Source organism: Tamandua tetradactyla, chromosome 8 (genome assembly GCF_023851605.1).
Source record: "Tamandua tetradactyla isolate mTamTet1 chromosome 8, mTamTet1.pri, whole genome shotgun sequence".
Classification (NCBI taxonomy): Eukaryota; Metazoa; Chordata; class Mammalia; order Pilosa; family Myrmecophagidae; genus Tamandua; species Tamandua tetradactyla.
Genome location: NC_135334.1, coordinates 45745675 through 45762714, shown reverse-complemented (window position 1 = coordinate 45762714; position 17040 = coordinate 45745675). Strand labels below are relative to the sequence as shown.

The 17040-nt window shown below is 34.3% G+C and overlaps 1 long non-coding RNA gene across 4 annotated transcripts in view; it reads left to right on the top strand.

Moving 5' to 3' along the window:
- Nucleotides 1-16253, top strand: part of LOC143643368 (uncharacterized) — a 306117-nt gene extending 289864 nt beyond the window's left edge. For 3 of the 4 annotated variants that reach the window (XR_013156241.1, XR_013156240.1, XR_013156238.1), the window contains 2 exons: nucleotides 10191-10300; nucleotides 16194-16253. This is a non-coding gene — a long non-coding RNA (uncharacterized LOC143643368). Of the gene's footprint in view, nucleotides 1-10190; nucleotides 10301-12840; nucleotides 12955-16193 lie in introns of those variants that run through there. The other variant, XR_013156239.1, reaches the window with a different exon arrangement.
- The last annotated feature ends 787 nt before the right edge of the window (nucleotides 16254-17040 follow it).

The following is a 17040-nucleotide window of genomic DNA, read 5'->3' as shown; positions in this document are numbered from 1 at the left end:
GTATATTAAATAAAATAAAATACAGAAATAGGAAGTTATATGATAGAAAACAGAAAACATTCCAACTGTATCATAAAGGGTAAAAGAATGAAAAATCCAGAAAAAAGAAACCCACATTCCAATATAATTAATAATTTAAGTTCCAAAAGAAAGAGAGAAGAAAAGGATAGAAATAATGTAGTGGCCAATAATTGTTCTAAACTAAAAAAAAACAAAAAACAAAAAAAACTCTATCCACATATGTAGGAAACTCTATTAATCCCCCAGCAGGATTAAAATAAGAAAACCATACCTAAACTCACCATTTTATAACAATTACAACAGAAATCAAAAGCAAAATATTAAAAGAAGACAATAGAAACAAAGAGCAGCTGTAATATTGACAAATGGCATTTTAAAAAAGCTAAAATAAAAATTAAAACAAAGGAAATCAAACAAAGAAAAAAATCAGTTTAGAATTCTATAGGCAGAAAAAATTATTCAAATTTGAAGAGGAAAAAACATTTTCAGATAAGCAAAAAACTGCAAGTTTTATTGCCAGCAGATCACTTTTAAAAGAAGCAAAAAAGGGAGTTATTCAGACATAAAAATAATCAAGATATCCAGGCCAAAACTTGGAAATTCAGGAAGGAATGAAGAACAATTTAGATTTTCATAAATATGGCAATGTTGGTTGTATAAAGCAACAGTTATGTATTGTTGGTTTTAAAATATGTGCAGAATTAAAATACACAACAATAATGCAAAGGATGGAAGGATTAAATATAGTTAAAGTGTTCCAAATGTAATAGAAATAAAGTTCTAAGATGAAAATAATGATTTGTATTACATAAGTTCAATGTAATGTGTAGGAATCTCTAGGATGATCACCATGAAACTATTTCTAGAATTATTACAAAAGGGAAATAAAATAATAAAATATTTGTGGAAAGGAAAGTATCTAGGAAGGAAAGAAGAAATCATCATTATTTTTAGTTAATGATATGCACATTAAAATAAAAAAATCTGTAAAATAAACTAGTAGAATTAATACATAATTGCTGCTTTCGTAATCAACATATCAAAATAAACTGCATTTCAGTACTCCAGCAAAAAAACTTTGAAAATAAAATTTGAAAAAATCGATAATATTTGCATTAGTATAAAAATATTAGGTAGCTCTGATTAAATCCAATGAGAATTTTGCAGGATTTCCACATTGAACTACAAAATGTTAATGAGATAAATTTAAAAAACTAAGTAGGAAGGATAGACCATGTTAATGTATAGAAGATAATTTTCCTCAGATTGATATATTGTTTCAATTCCATTTGAATTTAAAAATTTACGAATTATATTTGTGGATGTGAGTGTGTGTGTGTGTAAAATTCTAATCTGATTCTAAATATTATTCAGAAGTGCAAAAGGCCAAGGAGGAAATGTTCAAATATTTACACTCCTAATACCAGTTCTTTATATTATAAAGGTATAAAAGTTAATACTGTAGTATTTGTGTAAGATGTGACAAATATACTAATTAAACAAATATTTTTAAAAAGGTCAGAAATATAACCAGGGTCACCTGATTTATGAAACAAGCACCACTATTATTCAGTGAGTAAACTATTTTTAATGAATATTGCTCCATCAATAAGATGCTATACATATAAAACATTAAAAGAATGTTGATTCTGTCTCACTCCGAAACAACTTGCTGATGGTTTGTAAACACAAATGTGAAAACTGAAAATAATGATTTCAGAAGAAAACAAACTTTCTCCATGGCATTAGGATAAGAAAATTATTTATTAAAAGAAAAATAAAAAGCATTAACCATAGGAAAGAGCACAATTGATAAAATAGTGAATATTAAAGTGAAACAGTTCTGCTTAGCAGAGGATATCAGTATGAAAATGAAAATAAATGCTAAAAATGCAAGAATATATTTGATATATACTGCTTATGTATATCACACACGTATTTATCAAATTACTGATACACAGACTACATAAAAATTCCCATAAATGTATTAGAAAATGGCAGACAACCCAACAGAAGAAAGAGAAAAAAATACAATCAAATACTTAAAAACTTTTAATTTTGAAATAATTCTAGACATTGACCAGTTGTAAAAAAATAGTACAGAGAGTTCCCATATACCCTCCATACAGCTTCAAACCAATTTTCACATTTGTGGTAGATCTAGATGCAGCAATTTTTACTGTGGTGTTCTAATAGTTATTTTCTGTTCTATTCTTTCTTCTACATATGCTATTTGAGATGTCCTTTCTCTTCCATTAGTTACTGATTCAATTATTTTTTCATATCAGCAGAGGCTCATAGACGTTTATTTTATTCTATGGATCATACTTCAGTGCTACCATTATTTGTTTTATTGTCCAAATTGTTCAGATTTGGACATTGGGACCTCTTTCAGGTTGGGTCCTGTGTCCTTTCTACATGTTCCCATCCTTTTTAAACAGTTCCTTACTTTCTGTCTCCACAGCATGCTCCAGGCTCATCTTACATTTCCCGGCTCAGCTCTGGAATCAACCTCTTCTTCCAGGAGTACTAACTGGTTCCTTTTATTGAAAGATAGTATTTAGAAATGAAGATCTCAATGATAAGTTTTGTCATTGCAACTGGGGTGCCACATCTTCTAAACACTCAGTCTAAATATATGTACACATTGTATATGCTAACTACACATACATACACAACTCTAACTCTATATTACCAATCTGTGTGTGTGAGTGTGTATGAAACAGTAAGTTTATATTGTGGCCTCTGACTACAGTTTAACATCAAAGTGTTCATTTTATCCTCCCCTTGTGCTAGTCATAACTTCTTTTTCCAACAATTAGAATCCTGGTTCATATTATGTATAGCATATTTACTTCTTTGTGCAACCTTAATATATAAAGGAGTTTCAGAAATGTTGACCCATCCTCTGTGAGTAGAAAATTTTCTGCCTGTAATACAATTATATTGTATTGTCTTTAGTCTTATATTACCCATTCAAAATATCAGATACGGTTTTCAAAGAAAAGTTAGCTTCTTTCCCACCCCATTCAGGAAGATTATATCGTTCACTTGTTCCTAATCTTAGAGGGGAAGCTTCAGTCATTCTCCATTGAGTGTGATATTAGCTGTGGGTTAGATGATCATTTGGTTTTTCCTCTTGAATTTGTTGATGTGATGTGTTACATTGGTTGATTTTCTTGTGTTGAACAATCCTTGCATACCTGGGAGAAAATCCAGTTGGTCACAGTGTATAATTCTTTAAATGTGCTGATGAATTTGATTTACTAATATTTTGTTGAGTATTTTTACATCAATGTTCATCAAATAGATTGGCAGGTAAAGGATTCTTTTAGTATCTTTGCCTGGATTTGGTATTAGTTTGATGTTGGCTTCATAGAATGAGCGCCATAGTTTTCCCTCCGAGTCAATTTTCTTTAAGAGTTTGGGCAGAATTACTCAATAATCACTTTCTTAAGTGATTGTTAGAACTCACATGTGAAGTCTCTGGTCCTGGACTTTTCTTTTTTTGGGTGTTTTTTTTTTTGATGACTGAGTCAGTCCCTTCTGATTGTTTTTTTTTTTTTAGGTTGTCTGTTTCTTCTGGAGTCAGTGTTAGTTGTTCATGCTTTATGAGGAAGTTGTTGATTTCATCAAGGTTGTCTAATTTGTTAGCATATAGTTGTTCATAGTACCGCCTCATTATCTCCTTTATTTCTACAAGATCAGTAGTTATGATTGTCCCTTTCATTTCTGATTTTATTTACATCTGCTCTTTTTCTGGCTACCTAAGGGTCCATCAATCTTATTGACTTTCTCAAAGAATCTACTTGTGGTTTTATTAATTCTCACTATCATTCTTTTTTCTGGTATGATCTTTGTTATTTCTTTATTTCTTTATAGTTTGGGGTTAGCTTGCTGTTTTTTTTCTAGTTCCTCCAGATGATCAGTTAATTCCTTGATTTTTGTGCTATCTTTTTATTTTAATATAGATGTTTAGGGCAATGAATTTTCCTCTCTGCAATGCCTCTGCTGCATCCTGTGAATTTTGATATGTTGTGTTCTCATTTTCATTTGCCTCCAGATATTTACTTATCTTTCTTTTAATTTCTTCCTTGAGCCACTAATTGTTTAAGCATATGTTGTTTAGCCTCCATATATTTATGAACTTTCCAGTTTTCCCCCTGTTATTAATTTCCAGTTTCTTTACATTATGATCTAGAAAGTGCTTTGTGTAATTTTGATCTTTTAAATTTATTGAGACATCCTTTGTGCCCAACCTATGGTTTATCCTGGAGAATGATGCTTGAGCACCTCAGAAGAATGTATATCCATTCTCATGTTGTTGGGTGCAGTGTTCTATAAATGTCTTTTAAGTCTAGTTCATTTATTGTCTTATTCAAGACCTCTGTTTCCTTTCTTGATCTTCTATCTAGATGTTCTGTCCTTTGATGAGAATGGTGTGCTGAAATCTCCAATTATTATTGTAAAAGTGTCTACTTTTCCCTTCAGTGTTAGAAGAGTTTGCCGTATGGATTTTGGAGCACTCTTTTGGCTCAGAGCATAGATACTTACAATTGTTAAGTCTTCCTGATGAATTGTTCCTCTTATTAATACACAGTGTCTTTCTTTGTCTCTTTTAATTGTTTTACATTTGAAGTCTAATTTGTCTGATATTATTATAGCTACCCCCACTCTTTTCTGGTTGTTGTCTGCATGGAATATCTTTTTCCAATTTTTCACTTTCAACCTGTATTTGTCCTTGAGCCTTAAATGAGTTTCTTGTTGACAGCTTATAGATAGATCCTGTTTTCTTTTAACCTGTTCTGCAATGATCATTTATTGTTATTACCATAAAGCCTGTACTTTCTTCTGCCATTTTTCTTTTAGATTTTATCTGTCATATCTTATTTTTCTCTTTTGACTTTATCAGTTACCCTTCCTGCTAATCTTCATTTCTTCTTCAAACCTATCTCTCCTGTTTTTTCCTATCTGCCTTTACTGCTCCCTTTTTTATTTCTTGTAGAGCAGGTCTCTTGTTCATGAACTCTCTCAGTATCTATCTGTAAATATTTTAAATTCTCCCTCATTTTTGAAGGACAGTTTTACTCGATATAGAATTCTTGGTTGGCAGTTTTTCTCTTTTAGTATCTTAAATATATCATCCCACTGCTTTCTCACTTCCATGGTTTCTGATGAGAGATCTGCACTGTGTCTTATCGAGCTTCCCTTTTATATGATGGATTGCCTTCCTGCTTACCTCTTTCTGATTTAAGATTCTTTGACATTAGACAATCTGATTAATAAGGTATATTTGGGGTATGCCTCACTTCTTGGACCTATAGTTTTATGTCTTTCATAACAGTTGGGAAATTCATTATTTCCTCCATTATTCTTTCTGCCTCTTTTCCCTTCTTTTCTTTTTTTTGGGGGACACCCATAACATGTAAATTTATGTGCTTCATGTTGCTATTCATTTCCATGAGACCCTGGTCAAATTTTTCTAGTTTTTCCATATCTGTTCTTTTATGTATAGAATTTTAGATATACTGTGTTATAGTTCACTAATGCTTTCTTCTGTCTCTTCAGATCTGCTACTGTATGTCTCCATTTTGTTTTTCATCTCTTCTATTGTGCCTTTCATTACCAAAAGTTCTTCAAATTTACAGGCTTTCAAGTTTTGCTGTATGAATACCCTGTGTCTTCTTCATATTCTTCATGTGTTTTTCCATATTTTCCTTCAACTCGTTGAATTGATTTAGAAGATCTGTTTTGACATCCTTAATTAGTTGTCTCAATTCCTGCATCTCAGTTGAGTTGTTAGTTTGTTCCTTTGGTTGGGCCATATCTTCGTTCTTGATGGTGTGAGTCATGATTTTTTGCTGGTATTAAAGCATTTGGTTTTCTTGCTTAGTTTATTCTAGAGGTCTTTTATCTATTTTGCCTAAGGTTTTCCTGTTGTTTGGATTTGTTCTCTATCTTTTCATCTCTCTCACCTGCTCGTTGTCAGATTGGTCCTGTCCCCCAGTCTCCTCCAACAGCCTGCTTCTGGGGTGGGAGTAGGCTCTGGGTACGATAGAAAGTCTCTATTGGGTGAAACAAGTCTGCTGTCACCCAGTGGTGCTCTGTTTTCCCCTGTGCTGCAAGACTTGGGTTTGTATTAGGGCACTGCTTCAACAGTTGGGTTGTCCATTTTTCTCAGCCAAAATATGAGCAGGTTCTTGTGCAGTGTGTCTAGACTGCTCCAGTCAGCCTGAAATAATTGTCTATTATTTTTAACAATTAATTGTCTGAAATAATTGTCTGAAATAATTGTCTGGGTAGTCTCTGAAGAAGCCCTTCACATTCTCTTGCACATTCTATTCTTCACAACAGATAGTGCTGTTCAGTAACATAGCAGTCCTCAGAACTGTGTGCCTCTGGAGCACGTGCTGCACCTCAGTAGACCAGGCTAACTGCAGAGTTCCTGTTCCCTCTCTGCCAGCCAAAATCTGGCTCAACATGAATCTGGTCCCCCACTTTATTTGTGGCAGAGTACACCACCATCTTTGTTGTTCTTTAGCCTTCCCCCAGCAGGGATCAGGTCTCTTGCTGCCATTTCTCTCACAGATGGGGAAGGACTTTGAGACCCAAGGTTGGAAACACAGCTTCTGTCCATGTTTTCTTGGACTCTGTCTCTCATTTACCTGGGCTTTGAAATGCTCTCCCCTGCCCCCAGGTCTCCAAACGGTAAGGGTCAGTCCCACTGCTGTGAGAGAATATGTATTCTCTGTCCCCATTCCCATGTTGTGAGACCACGTGAGGGGAAGGGGAGAGGACTGGCCAATCTGGAATGGAAATTTCCTATCTAATAATCTTCTACTTCTTCAATTCAAGTATTTGTAGGGTCCCTTTCCAGTCCACCTCCAGATTTCTGAACAATTCAGAATTGTTATTTTTGATTTTCAATAGCTGTTTATGTCACCATGTTGGTGCCATCACTCTGTTGACATTACTTGTTAGCCTCTAGTGTATTAGGACAGCTGTGATACACCTTCTACAGAAATGGTCTGCCCAGAAGGTGCCTTTTCATTGCCACTCCATGCCAACCACCTGCACTGGCTCCATCTGGAGAACATTTGGTGCAGCCTGGACATGGCGGAGTCACCGCAAGCACAGACGCTACTACTGCCAAGGCTCAGACCCATCTCTGTGCAGTAGCAGCAGGGCCTCCTCCCATACCTTTCCAGTTCCCTCATATCAGGCCCAACCCAGTGTCTGAGCCTCTGCTCCCAAGTATCCAACCAAGAGCACACCTTTTCTATTAATTTTGACAAAAGTGTGGAATCATGTATTCACCATCACAGCCTTGGTAAAGAGTTTCATACACCTCAAATGGCTTGGCTTTGCCCCTTTGTGATCAAATTAGAAAAAAAAAATGCATCTAATATTTCTGTATTTTGTTGCATGAACCACTAGTTCATTTCATGCTTTTCCTGAATGGTATTCCATTGTATGGCTGTGCCAGAGTTTTGCTTATCATCCCATCTATTGAAAGATATCTGAGTTGTTTCCCATTTTGTTTTATGATTTTGAATGTAGCTTCTATAAGCATATATTTATTTTTATTTTTATTTTCTTTGAGTAAGTACCGAGGAGTGGAGTTGATGGATGCTGCTGCTATTGTATGCTTACATTTATAATAAATTGCATAACTCTTTTCCACAGTGAATGTACCACTTCCTATCAGCAAAGTATGAGAGCTCCCTCAAACTGCATTCTCACCAGCACTTGCCATTGTTAGTTTTATTTTTTATTGCCTTAATTCTGAGACATGTGTGGCAGTATTCCATTGTGGTTTTAATTTGCAGTTCTCTAAAGACTAAGAATGCTGAGCTTATGCACATTTGTCATCTGCATATCTTCTTTCATGAATTGTCTGTTTGGATATTTTGCCCACCCTCTCCCCCGTTTTTTTTTTTTTTTTTTTTTTTTTTTTTTTGCTGTCTTGTTCAGTTTTGAGGATTCTTGATATGTACTGAATAAACATCCTTTGACAGAAATGTAATCTGCAAATATTTTGTAGCAGTCTGCAGATCATTTTTCCAGTCTCTTAATAATGTCTTGAAGAACAAAATTTAAAAATTTTGATAAAGTCCAAGTTATCTATTTTTCTTTTATGGCTTGTGCACTCAATACTAAAATCTTTTTACCTAACACAAGATTGTGAAGACTCTCTCCCACAATTTATTTTCAATAATTTTACCCCTAAAGTTTTTCATTTATCTATGATTGATTCTGAGTTTATTGTATAAGATGTGAGATACAGGTTGGATTTCAATATTTTGCATTTTTGCATTAATATTTGTTGAAAACACTATTCTTTTTCCATTGAATTATCTATGCACCTTTGTCAAAATAAATTGACTATGTGTGATTTTATGTCTGGACCCTATCCTATTCCATTATATATATATATATATATGTTTCTGTTTTCACCAACATTCCATTTTATTAAGACAACAAAATCTTTGGGCCACTGCAACATTTGTACACAATATTTCTTTTATCTGGAACATTCTTGGGACTCTCTTTTCCTAGCTAAATCATGCTCTTTTTTTAGTTTGAAGATTAAATACTATTCCTATCAGTCTGTCTTCTCTGTAAGCTCTAGAGACTTTTCCTATCTACCATCACACAGTAATTCCAGAATCCAGTGGAAAGTCTGGTGCTTTGTACGGGCCTGATGAAACTTTTGAATAAATAATAAATAATAACTCATCTTTTCTGAGTTTCCAATATCTAGAATATTCTATGACAGCAATTTTAATAATTACACACAGCTTTGATAGACAGAAAATAACACATCATTAGAAAGTAAGTCTTTCCAAAGAACACAAGACATGATAAATTATTAACTAGTAAAGGAATTTTTATATGAAAAAATAAGAAGTGAAGAGTCTCTTCAGTGAAGGAAGCTAAAGTTCTAACTCGATAACTGTTGTGCGGCTCTTGAAAAATACCATATCTATTCTGGACTTTAAAAAAATCATATAAAAATAAAGAACTCAGAAAAAAGGCTTTATTCAGCACCTTGCCTGTCTGAAAAATTTTAGAATCAAGAAGAGGGCTAAAGTGGATTGTGTGGATTTAGCTTTGTAGCTATTATTTAGTGCCTGGTAATTTTGCAAGGGATTATTTTCTGTCATGTGAAAATTCTTAAAATAAAATAGGGAGCTGCCCAGTGGGGAGATAATTACTAGGTTCAGCTAATAAGTAATACAATTAGCATGCTTACATGTTTTGTTTATTTGGGAATATAATTTTATTAATCAAATATAAGCCATAATGGTGGCTACCTGGTGATATGTGAATGCATACACCATGCTAAATAGTAATTTGAAGTCTCTTGGCTTGTAAAACTGTCAGGTAGAAGTTTCATGATGAGTTTGCAGGAATACACTCAAAACGGAAACATCAGCTCATTAATGAAAGAGTTTGAGAGTAGTTGGCTTCAACTCTGTTGAAGGTCAAAGAGAAAGGGTGGAAAGCCCAGCAGTGTTATCCCAAACCACCATTACTAGTAGGAGGATGTGATCAGTGTCAGTTAATCTTGCACAGCCAGGAGAAAACAATTATATATGGCTATCAAAAGAAATATCTTAAATCTAAGACTGCACTGGTTCCAAGTGGCAAATGTCACTGCCTTAAGGGTGAGGATAATTTGCATGGACTCTTTCGATTACCAGCAGGATTTCATTTTAAATGATGCTGAAGTTACTTTTAGAGTATGACTACATGAATATTAAATTTCTCACATTTTATTTTTAGAACTTATAAAGCAAGGAAAAATCATTTTCTCTTCTCTATTTAGTATCATTTATTCTGCTAGGATTCCAAGCTGACACCATCTAGTGTATGTTACTAGGGAGAAGGATTTTAAGATGAACAATGAAGGCACAGTTGTAATAATAATAGCTATTATTTATCTATCACTTAACTGTGCCAGGTATTCTTGTAAGGCCTTTAAATATATAATTGCATCTCTGAAAATTCTATAAATTTTGGTCCTCAGCCATCCTTAAAGCTAGGTGTGGTCTTATACCAAATTCTTGTCCATGAAATATGAGAGGAAGGGTTGTGTGTTACACCTGGGACTTTATAGAAGCTGGTATGAATTCTACTCAGGAGGTTTCCCCTTTTTCCAACAGAAATTCCAAGGATAAGCCTCTAGGAGATAATATAACTACATGTTGGAAGGAAGAAGTTTCCTGAATCATCACAATAAGAATATAACTTCAGTCCCTCCCTGGATTACTATGTGAGTGAAAAGTGAACTGTTATTGTGTTTGAGCTCTTATATATTTAGGTCTACTTGATATGGAATTTCAGACTACAATAATTACTACAAAAAAGGCACTATTATATTTCCATTTTACCACAGAGGAACCTGATTCATAGAGATTTTGAAGTAATTACTCAATTGCTAATTAGGGGAACCAGCTTTTGAGTTCATATAATCTTACTCCAAGGCCTGTTGTTTTACTACTTTGCTATGCCACCATCTGCAATTATGAGTGGTGTCTGGTGATGTGATTTGCAAGGTTTAGTGCAACTTGAGGTGATCTAGAGTAGCAGAAAGAAGGGCAGTAAGCATATTGTATAGAAACTGGTGGACTGACCAGTTGCTGCCTTTTGAAGCTCTCCTTGTTGACATTGAAGGGCAATTCATAGATAAGAAGTAGCAGTCCATGAACAATGAAATTGGCCACCAAGGGGAGGACTTCAAACTAGACCTGATAAATAAGTAAGAAGTTGCTTTTTATTTTCCTCTCTCTACTCCTCTCTGCCTTGATGTACTATAGGAGCTAGCCACCAAAAAGGAGGAATGGAGAGGTTAGTAGAAAGACCTCTAATGCTCCTCTATTTCTAGAGTCGCATACCACTCTACCTGGGGGAAAGGAGCAGAAGAACTTTGAGTTCATATTAAGTGTTTCCCTTCATGTTGACAATAAGACACAGTTTTAGATATTGAACTCAGTCCATCCCATTAACCAAACATGAAAGCAAATCCATGAAATATGAGTTATCCTTAAGGAAAATTTAATATAGTACAGATTACAGCAGGGCTTGAGAAAACGACAACATCCATGGCAACTAAAAAAAATTTTTGTTTATATTCCAATTAAAATGACTAACTGACCATCTTGGTTTCTCTCGGAATGTACCTATTTTAGCACTGAATTCCTGTATTTGGGAAATCTCTCAGTCCAGGCAAGCCAGGATGGCTGGTAACCCTGATTCCAGTGGATTGACATTTCTTACTAAGCTATTTACATATGTTTTTCAGCTTTAAAACAGACTCATTTCTTTCTGCTTTGCCTCCTTCTTCTCTCCCAACTTCCTCCTTCATGTTTTCCTACCCAGAACCTAGAATCAATCAATCAGAGGCATTAGAAGTTCACTGAACATGCTGCCGTGACTTAATGCATTGCATATTTATTTTGATGCTTCCTCCCCCTAAAATGTCCCACTCCAACATGTTGCTGATATGCTAATACTGTTTCATCTTTCAAAGCTTAGCTTAGAAATCACTTTCTCTATGAAAGCTTTCCAGGTCTCTTCAATCCCAGTTAGGACTGATAGCTCTTTCCTTTGCACCTGCCGAGTCTTTCATTGCAGTACACGTGACCTGTCTTTGGCCTTTGATCTCACATATCTAGAACCTGATCATCCAGTGTTTCTCAAATGGGAATCTGGGGTCTTAATCCTGGTATATAAAAATGATTTTTTTAAAAATAGTCTATTTTCATTTTTGAAAAAATGATGTAAAGTATTTTCACTAATTATAAGAACTGACTTCCCTTTTGCTTTGATAATTTGTAATTGAAATATATATGCACAGAATAAAAATTTAATTTCTGTGGTGAATTTTTGTAAAATGTATCTTATGACCTACTTCACTGGTATATTGGATTTCTTTTTGTTTTAGAAAGAATCTGTAAGTCACTTGCATGAACTAGAATTCTGAATGTGATCATAGTGTTACTTTTACTTCTTTATAATTTTGGATGGAGCTGACATTTGCCTACTTCTTAACAAGAATTTGTCTGAGTATTATTTTTCCCTCAACTGTTATAGAGGAAATATACCCTGAAATAGTCTAGTTGCAAGTTGGACAAGTCATTTAATCTCAAGTGATTCAGCTTCATTACCTTTCATTGAAGGTGCTAGGACAGATGGGCTTTAAAGTTCAATCATGCTCTAAATAGGTTGCTACAAACAGTGAACCCATAAGCCTACTTGCTTGAGTAGGATTGGGAGTTCACTAGAATAAAGATCTCACATCTGCTTGATGCCAAGGAAAAGATTTCATAGATAAAATTATGATGAGAATTTAAAATTCCACAGGAATGTTTGTCCTGGGACTAGGGAGAAAAGAGGAAATTCCAAGTGATTATAAATAATTCCAAATAAATGAGTTAAGCAATAATTTACAAAGAATATAATAATTATTTACAAATATTTGAATTGTGTAAATGCTAGGGGTCATTAGTGATGCATGGGGGCATATACATAAAGGAAACAGGTTAAACATAAGGAACATAATTTTTTAGTATTCAGAATCAGTTTTATATGAAGAATGATGATAATTTAATGTGATAAGAGATGGGTCTTTCGAGAAAAGGCCCATTATATTAAAAGCAACAATGGTATGTCTTGGATATACTGAGGGAATTGTATGCAGATACAAATTTGAATTTTCTTTTCAATTTTTAACTTTGTTGACCATATGCTGAGAGTTAATTGAGAGTTTTCTCTTACCTGTTTTTTTTTTTTTTTTTTTTTTTACTTTATTAGACTCCTGTAATAACTTTGCAAGATATGGAAAATGAAGTCAAACAAGCAAGCAATAAACTTTCTCTAGTGCAAATAACAACTATATGGACTGTCCTGAGCAATGTTATTTTCTGGCAATTTTTGGTAATATTGAGCAGCAAAACAACCTGCTACTCATAATGCTTGGAATTCAGTTCAAAATGAATACTTTTCCTAAGCCAGTAATTTGTTCTTTACAATATTTTTAAAATAATCTTAGTTTATTTTATTCTTAGAAGCTTGCTGTTCACTATTGCCATTTTTTTTCTATGACAACTGTGAAGAATTATGATGAGTCTGAGATTTTACTCTTCTTGCTAGCTAATAATTAGCTCATATAATTAAAAGTTTTTTTGCCAAAATCCATAAAATTCTTTGGACCAAAGAAACAGGCCTTTACTACTCACAACCTAAGATCAGTATGAAATTAATATTCATTTCATATCCCCTTGTTTCCCAAGCCCCACAGGGGTCAGGTGGAAAAGCCCAGGTACATTTTCAGCTGGAAAATGCCAAGCCTAGGAAACCCAAATCTTTTTTAATGGGCAGTAAACAAACTGCTGAACTTCGTCCTTGAGAGTAGAATTATCCTTATGACACTGGACTGTAAAATGAAAACAGAAACTAACAAACCCCAAACCCTTGCCCTCTGCTTGGAAGGAGACATTACCTTCCAGGGCTGCCCAATACACACACACTTTTTAATAGAGTCCGGCACAAGGACTCTTCACTAGATGTACCGAAAGGTGGCAAACCCATTATTGTAGTTTCCTAGGGCTTCTGTAACAAAGTACCACAAACTACTCAGCTCAAAGCAACAGAAATGTATTTTCTGACCTTATAGAGGCTAGAAATCCAGAATCAGGTGTTGGCAGGGCCACGTTTTCTCTGAAACCTGTAGAGGAGAATTTTCCCTTGCCTCTTCCTAACTTCTGGTAGTTACTGGCAATCTGTGTGGTCTTTGGAACGTAGCAGCATAACTTCAATTTCTGACTCTATGTTTTCATGAACTTCTTTGTGTCTGTCTGCTCTCTCCTTTCTCCTTCTTTTTTTTTTTTTTTTTTTTTTTTAAAGTATTTTTTTATTTTATTATTTTTTGTTTGTTTGTTTGTTTCTTACATGGGCTGGGGCCGGGAATCGAACCGGGGTCCTCCGGCATGGCAGGCAAGCACTCTTGCCCGCTGAGCCACCGCGGCCCGCCCTCCTTTCTCCTTCTTATAAGTACACCAGTTTTATTGAATTAGGACGCAGTCTAATCCAGTTTGGCCTCATTTTAAATAATCATATCTCTGAATACCCTATTTCCAAGTATAGTCGTATTCATGGGACACAGGTTAGGTCTCGATTTTTTTTTTTTTTTAATTTTTGGCGGGGGGCACAATTCAACCCATAACATCCTGTAAAATAGTTTCCCAATACCAACATACAAAGGTAGCTCAACTAAAAAAATGGAATTTCTTTCTTCTTTTTTTTTTACAAAACTGCTTTCAAATAATATGAAATAAAAGCTGTATAATACCACAGAGAATTCCATTTTCCTGCTTTCCAAGTTCCAGTGAGGATTATCAAGATATCTTTGCAAAAGAAAGACCCCACTATAAAAGAATAACTTCTTGTTTGTTTTGTATACCAAATGACGAAATCATTGATGTTAGTGGTATTTAAACTTGCTTTAACAAAATATTTAGCTCATGAATTAGGACATAGATTAATGAAGCCATTTCTCTAGCATACTGTTTTAAAGCTAAACATATAGACTATGAAAGCTGAGAGGTATACATGGTGGTACATCCACATTATAGAATATGGTCACTAATGATATTTAATGACTCATAAAAAATGATCATGAATTATTATGTTAATGCACTACATATTACAATTATATAATAAATCTAAGTCCATATCTGCAGGCACACAAACATACAAGGTTAGGAGAACATACACCACTAATTTAAAGTGAGTACTTTTAAGTGATAGTATTATAAGTAACATTTATTTCTTTCTCTAAATGTACAGTGTATACATTATTACTTGTATAAACATAAACAATGCAACTATTTTAAAAACAAGCTGAAAAAGACCACAAATTCTGTTCACTCCATCTCTTTTATTTTATGGTTGAGGGAATTAATGTGAACTGGCCTGGCCATGGTTGCAGAGAATATTCAGGTCACAGATACAGTGATTCCAACCCTTTTAGTTCCTGACTCAGGGACTTTTCAATTAGTACTCTCATATTCTTCTATTGTATTCTGTTGTATCTATGTCCTAAGGACATTTCCTGTTTCTCTTGGGAGTTAACTTTTACTCACAGATTGAAAGCGCTTTGAAATGTGAACCTTTATAAGTTTGATAGTAAATCTGTGGAAGTGGAAGGATACACTGTGTGGTGCTGCAGAGTAGCCCAGACACCTCAGGCAGGTGGAGATCAGAACTTGGAAGGTCTGTGAATGGAGCTTCCAAGGCACCTGAGGAGGTCGGAATAGAGAGGACAAAAAAGACAGATTTAAGAACTGGCTTCACAATAGATAGCAGATGGGAATCTTAAAGGGTGCTGATTCAAGTTGGGAAATTGATAGACTAGAAATAATGGATTTAATTTGGGACAACATAAAAGTCAGTTAAAATTGCAGTGATGGCAGGATGGGAGAGGCTTTTTAAGAAGAGCTCCTTTTAAGAATCACTGGGGAACAGAATAGCCAAAAGGCTGTAGAAAAAAAAATTCTTCTGCTTTTCATCAAACCATAGACTCACAGATACAATTTTAAGGTGATTTAGGGGTATATGAATTATTGAAAATCCTGCTTAAAATAGAAAAAACGAGCCAAATATGGATGGGTTGAACCAGAAGCTAATTTGTGTCAATTTGTATACCTTCATAAATTATATAGATTTCAAATAAGTTCCATAGAAATGTTAATTTGTTCTTTAAAACAACAGATAAATATTTTCAAACATAAAGGAATCATGAAAACATAGTACAATATATGTATATATTCAGCAGCCAGATTTAACAATTAGAAATATTTTGACATATTTGCTTGCTGTTTATGTTATTCTTAACTGCTTGCAATAAGTTTCATATATCTAGAGACTTTACTTCTAAGTATTTTATCATTTATTAAGAATAATACAGCTAAGAAAATTAACAACAATACCACTAACCAAATACATCCCCTCTATAACTTTTTTAAGCAAAAAGCTGAAAGAATATTATAATAAACAATCACACAGTCTTTGACAAAATTCCAAAAGTTTACAATTTGTCACATTTACTTTCCTATTGACACATACTCATATGTATGTATATTTATTTTTTTGCAAATTTATTTCAGATATTCTGACCCTTAATAAACTGAAGAGCTAATAATCGCAGAACTTCATTATGATTGCAGGTACCTTATCTTTTTACATATTTTTAATGACAACTGCACAGAAATAGTTTTGATATAAAATTTCTTGAATGTCTTGATAGGCAACTTTTCTTGAATTTCTCATAAAACACACTTTGCCTACATTTTACTAAATCTATAGTAAAAGAATTAATGTTCAAAATGAACAGGCTAGCACATATCAGAGTAGAACTGTAACATGTATTGGAGTATAAGACAGTACCTATGGCTGATACAAAGTGTCCTTTGTAGCATTATTTCCAAATATGCTTGAGAAATTATACCTAATCTGACCTTCCCCAGAGCCAAAGCTGGGGCCAGCACGTCCTCATCAGCAGAGCTGTTTATCAGGCTCTGACTTGTGGACCACTAATGGGTTCAGAACACTCACTGACCTTGCTCCTGACTCTTTATGTTTATTGATTGTATTATGGACTTTCTAGTCCTCTTAGGCCTTTGGGTCTCATGAAACTAGATTAGCACATCAGTTTTCCCTCAGACCTTTTCTTCCAGATTGGCATGTGAATATTTTGTTAAAGTCAGCTGTTAGCTGTTAGCTGCCTTTAAAGGGGACAAAACTGAAATGAGTGCATCCAGAAAATAAGGGTAATTTCACTGTTGTGCTAATGGAGTATGAATAGGGAATGGCAAAATGAAGGTGGCAGGGATAGAAAAGAAATGAGAGGATCTTGAGAAACCACTTGCTATCTTTTCAAAGACAGCAAGGGTACGGACTTGAGTTAAAACAAATAAGACAATTTGGAGTCTAAATAGGAGAGGTAAAAAGGAG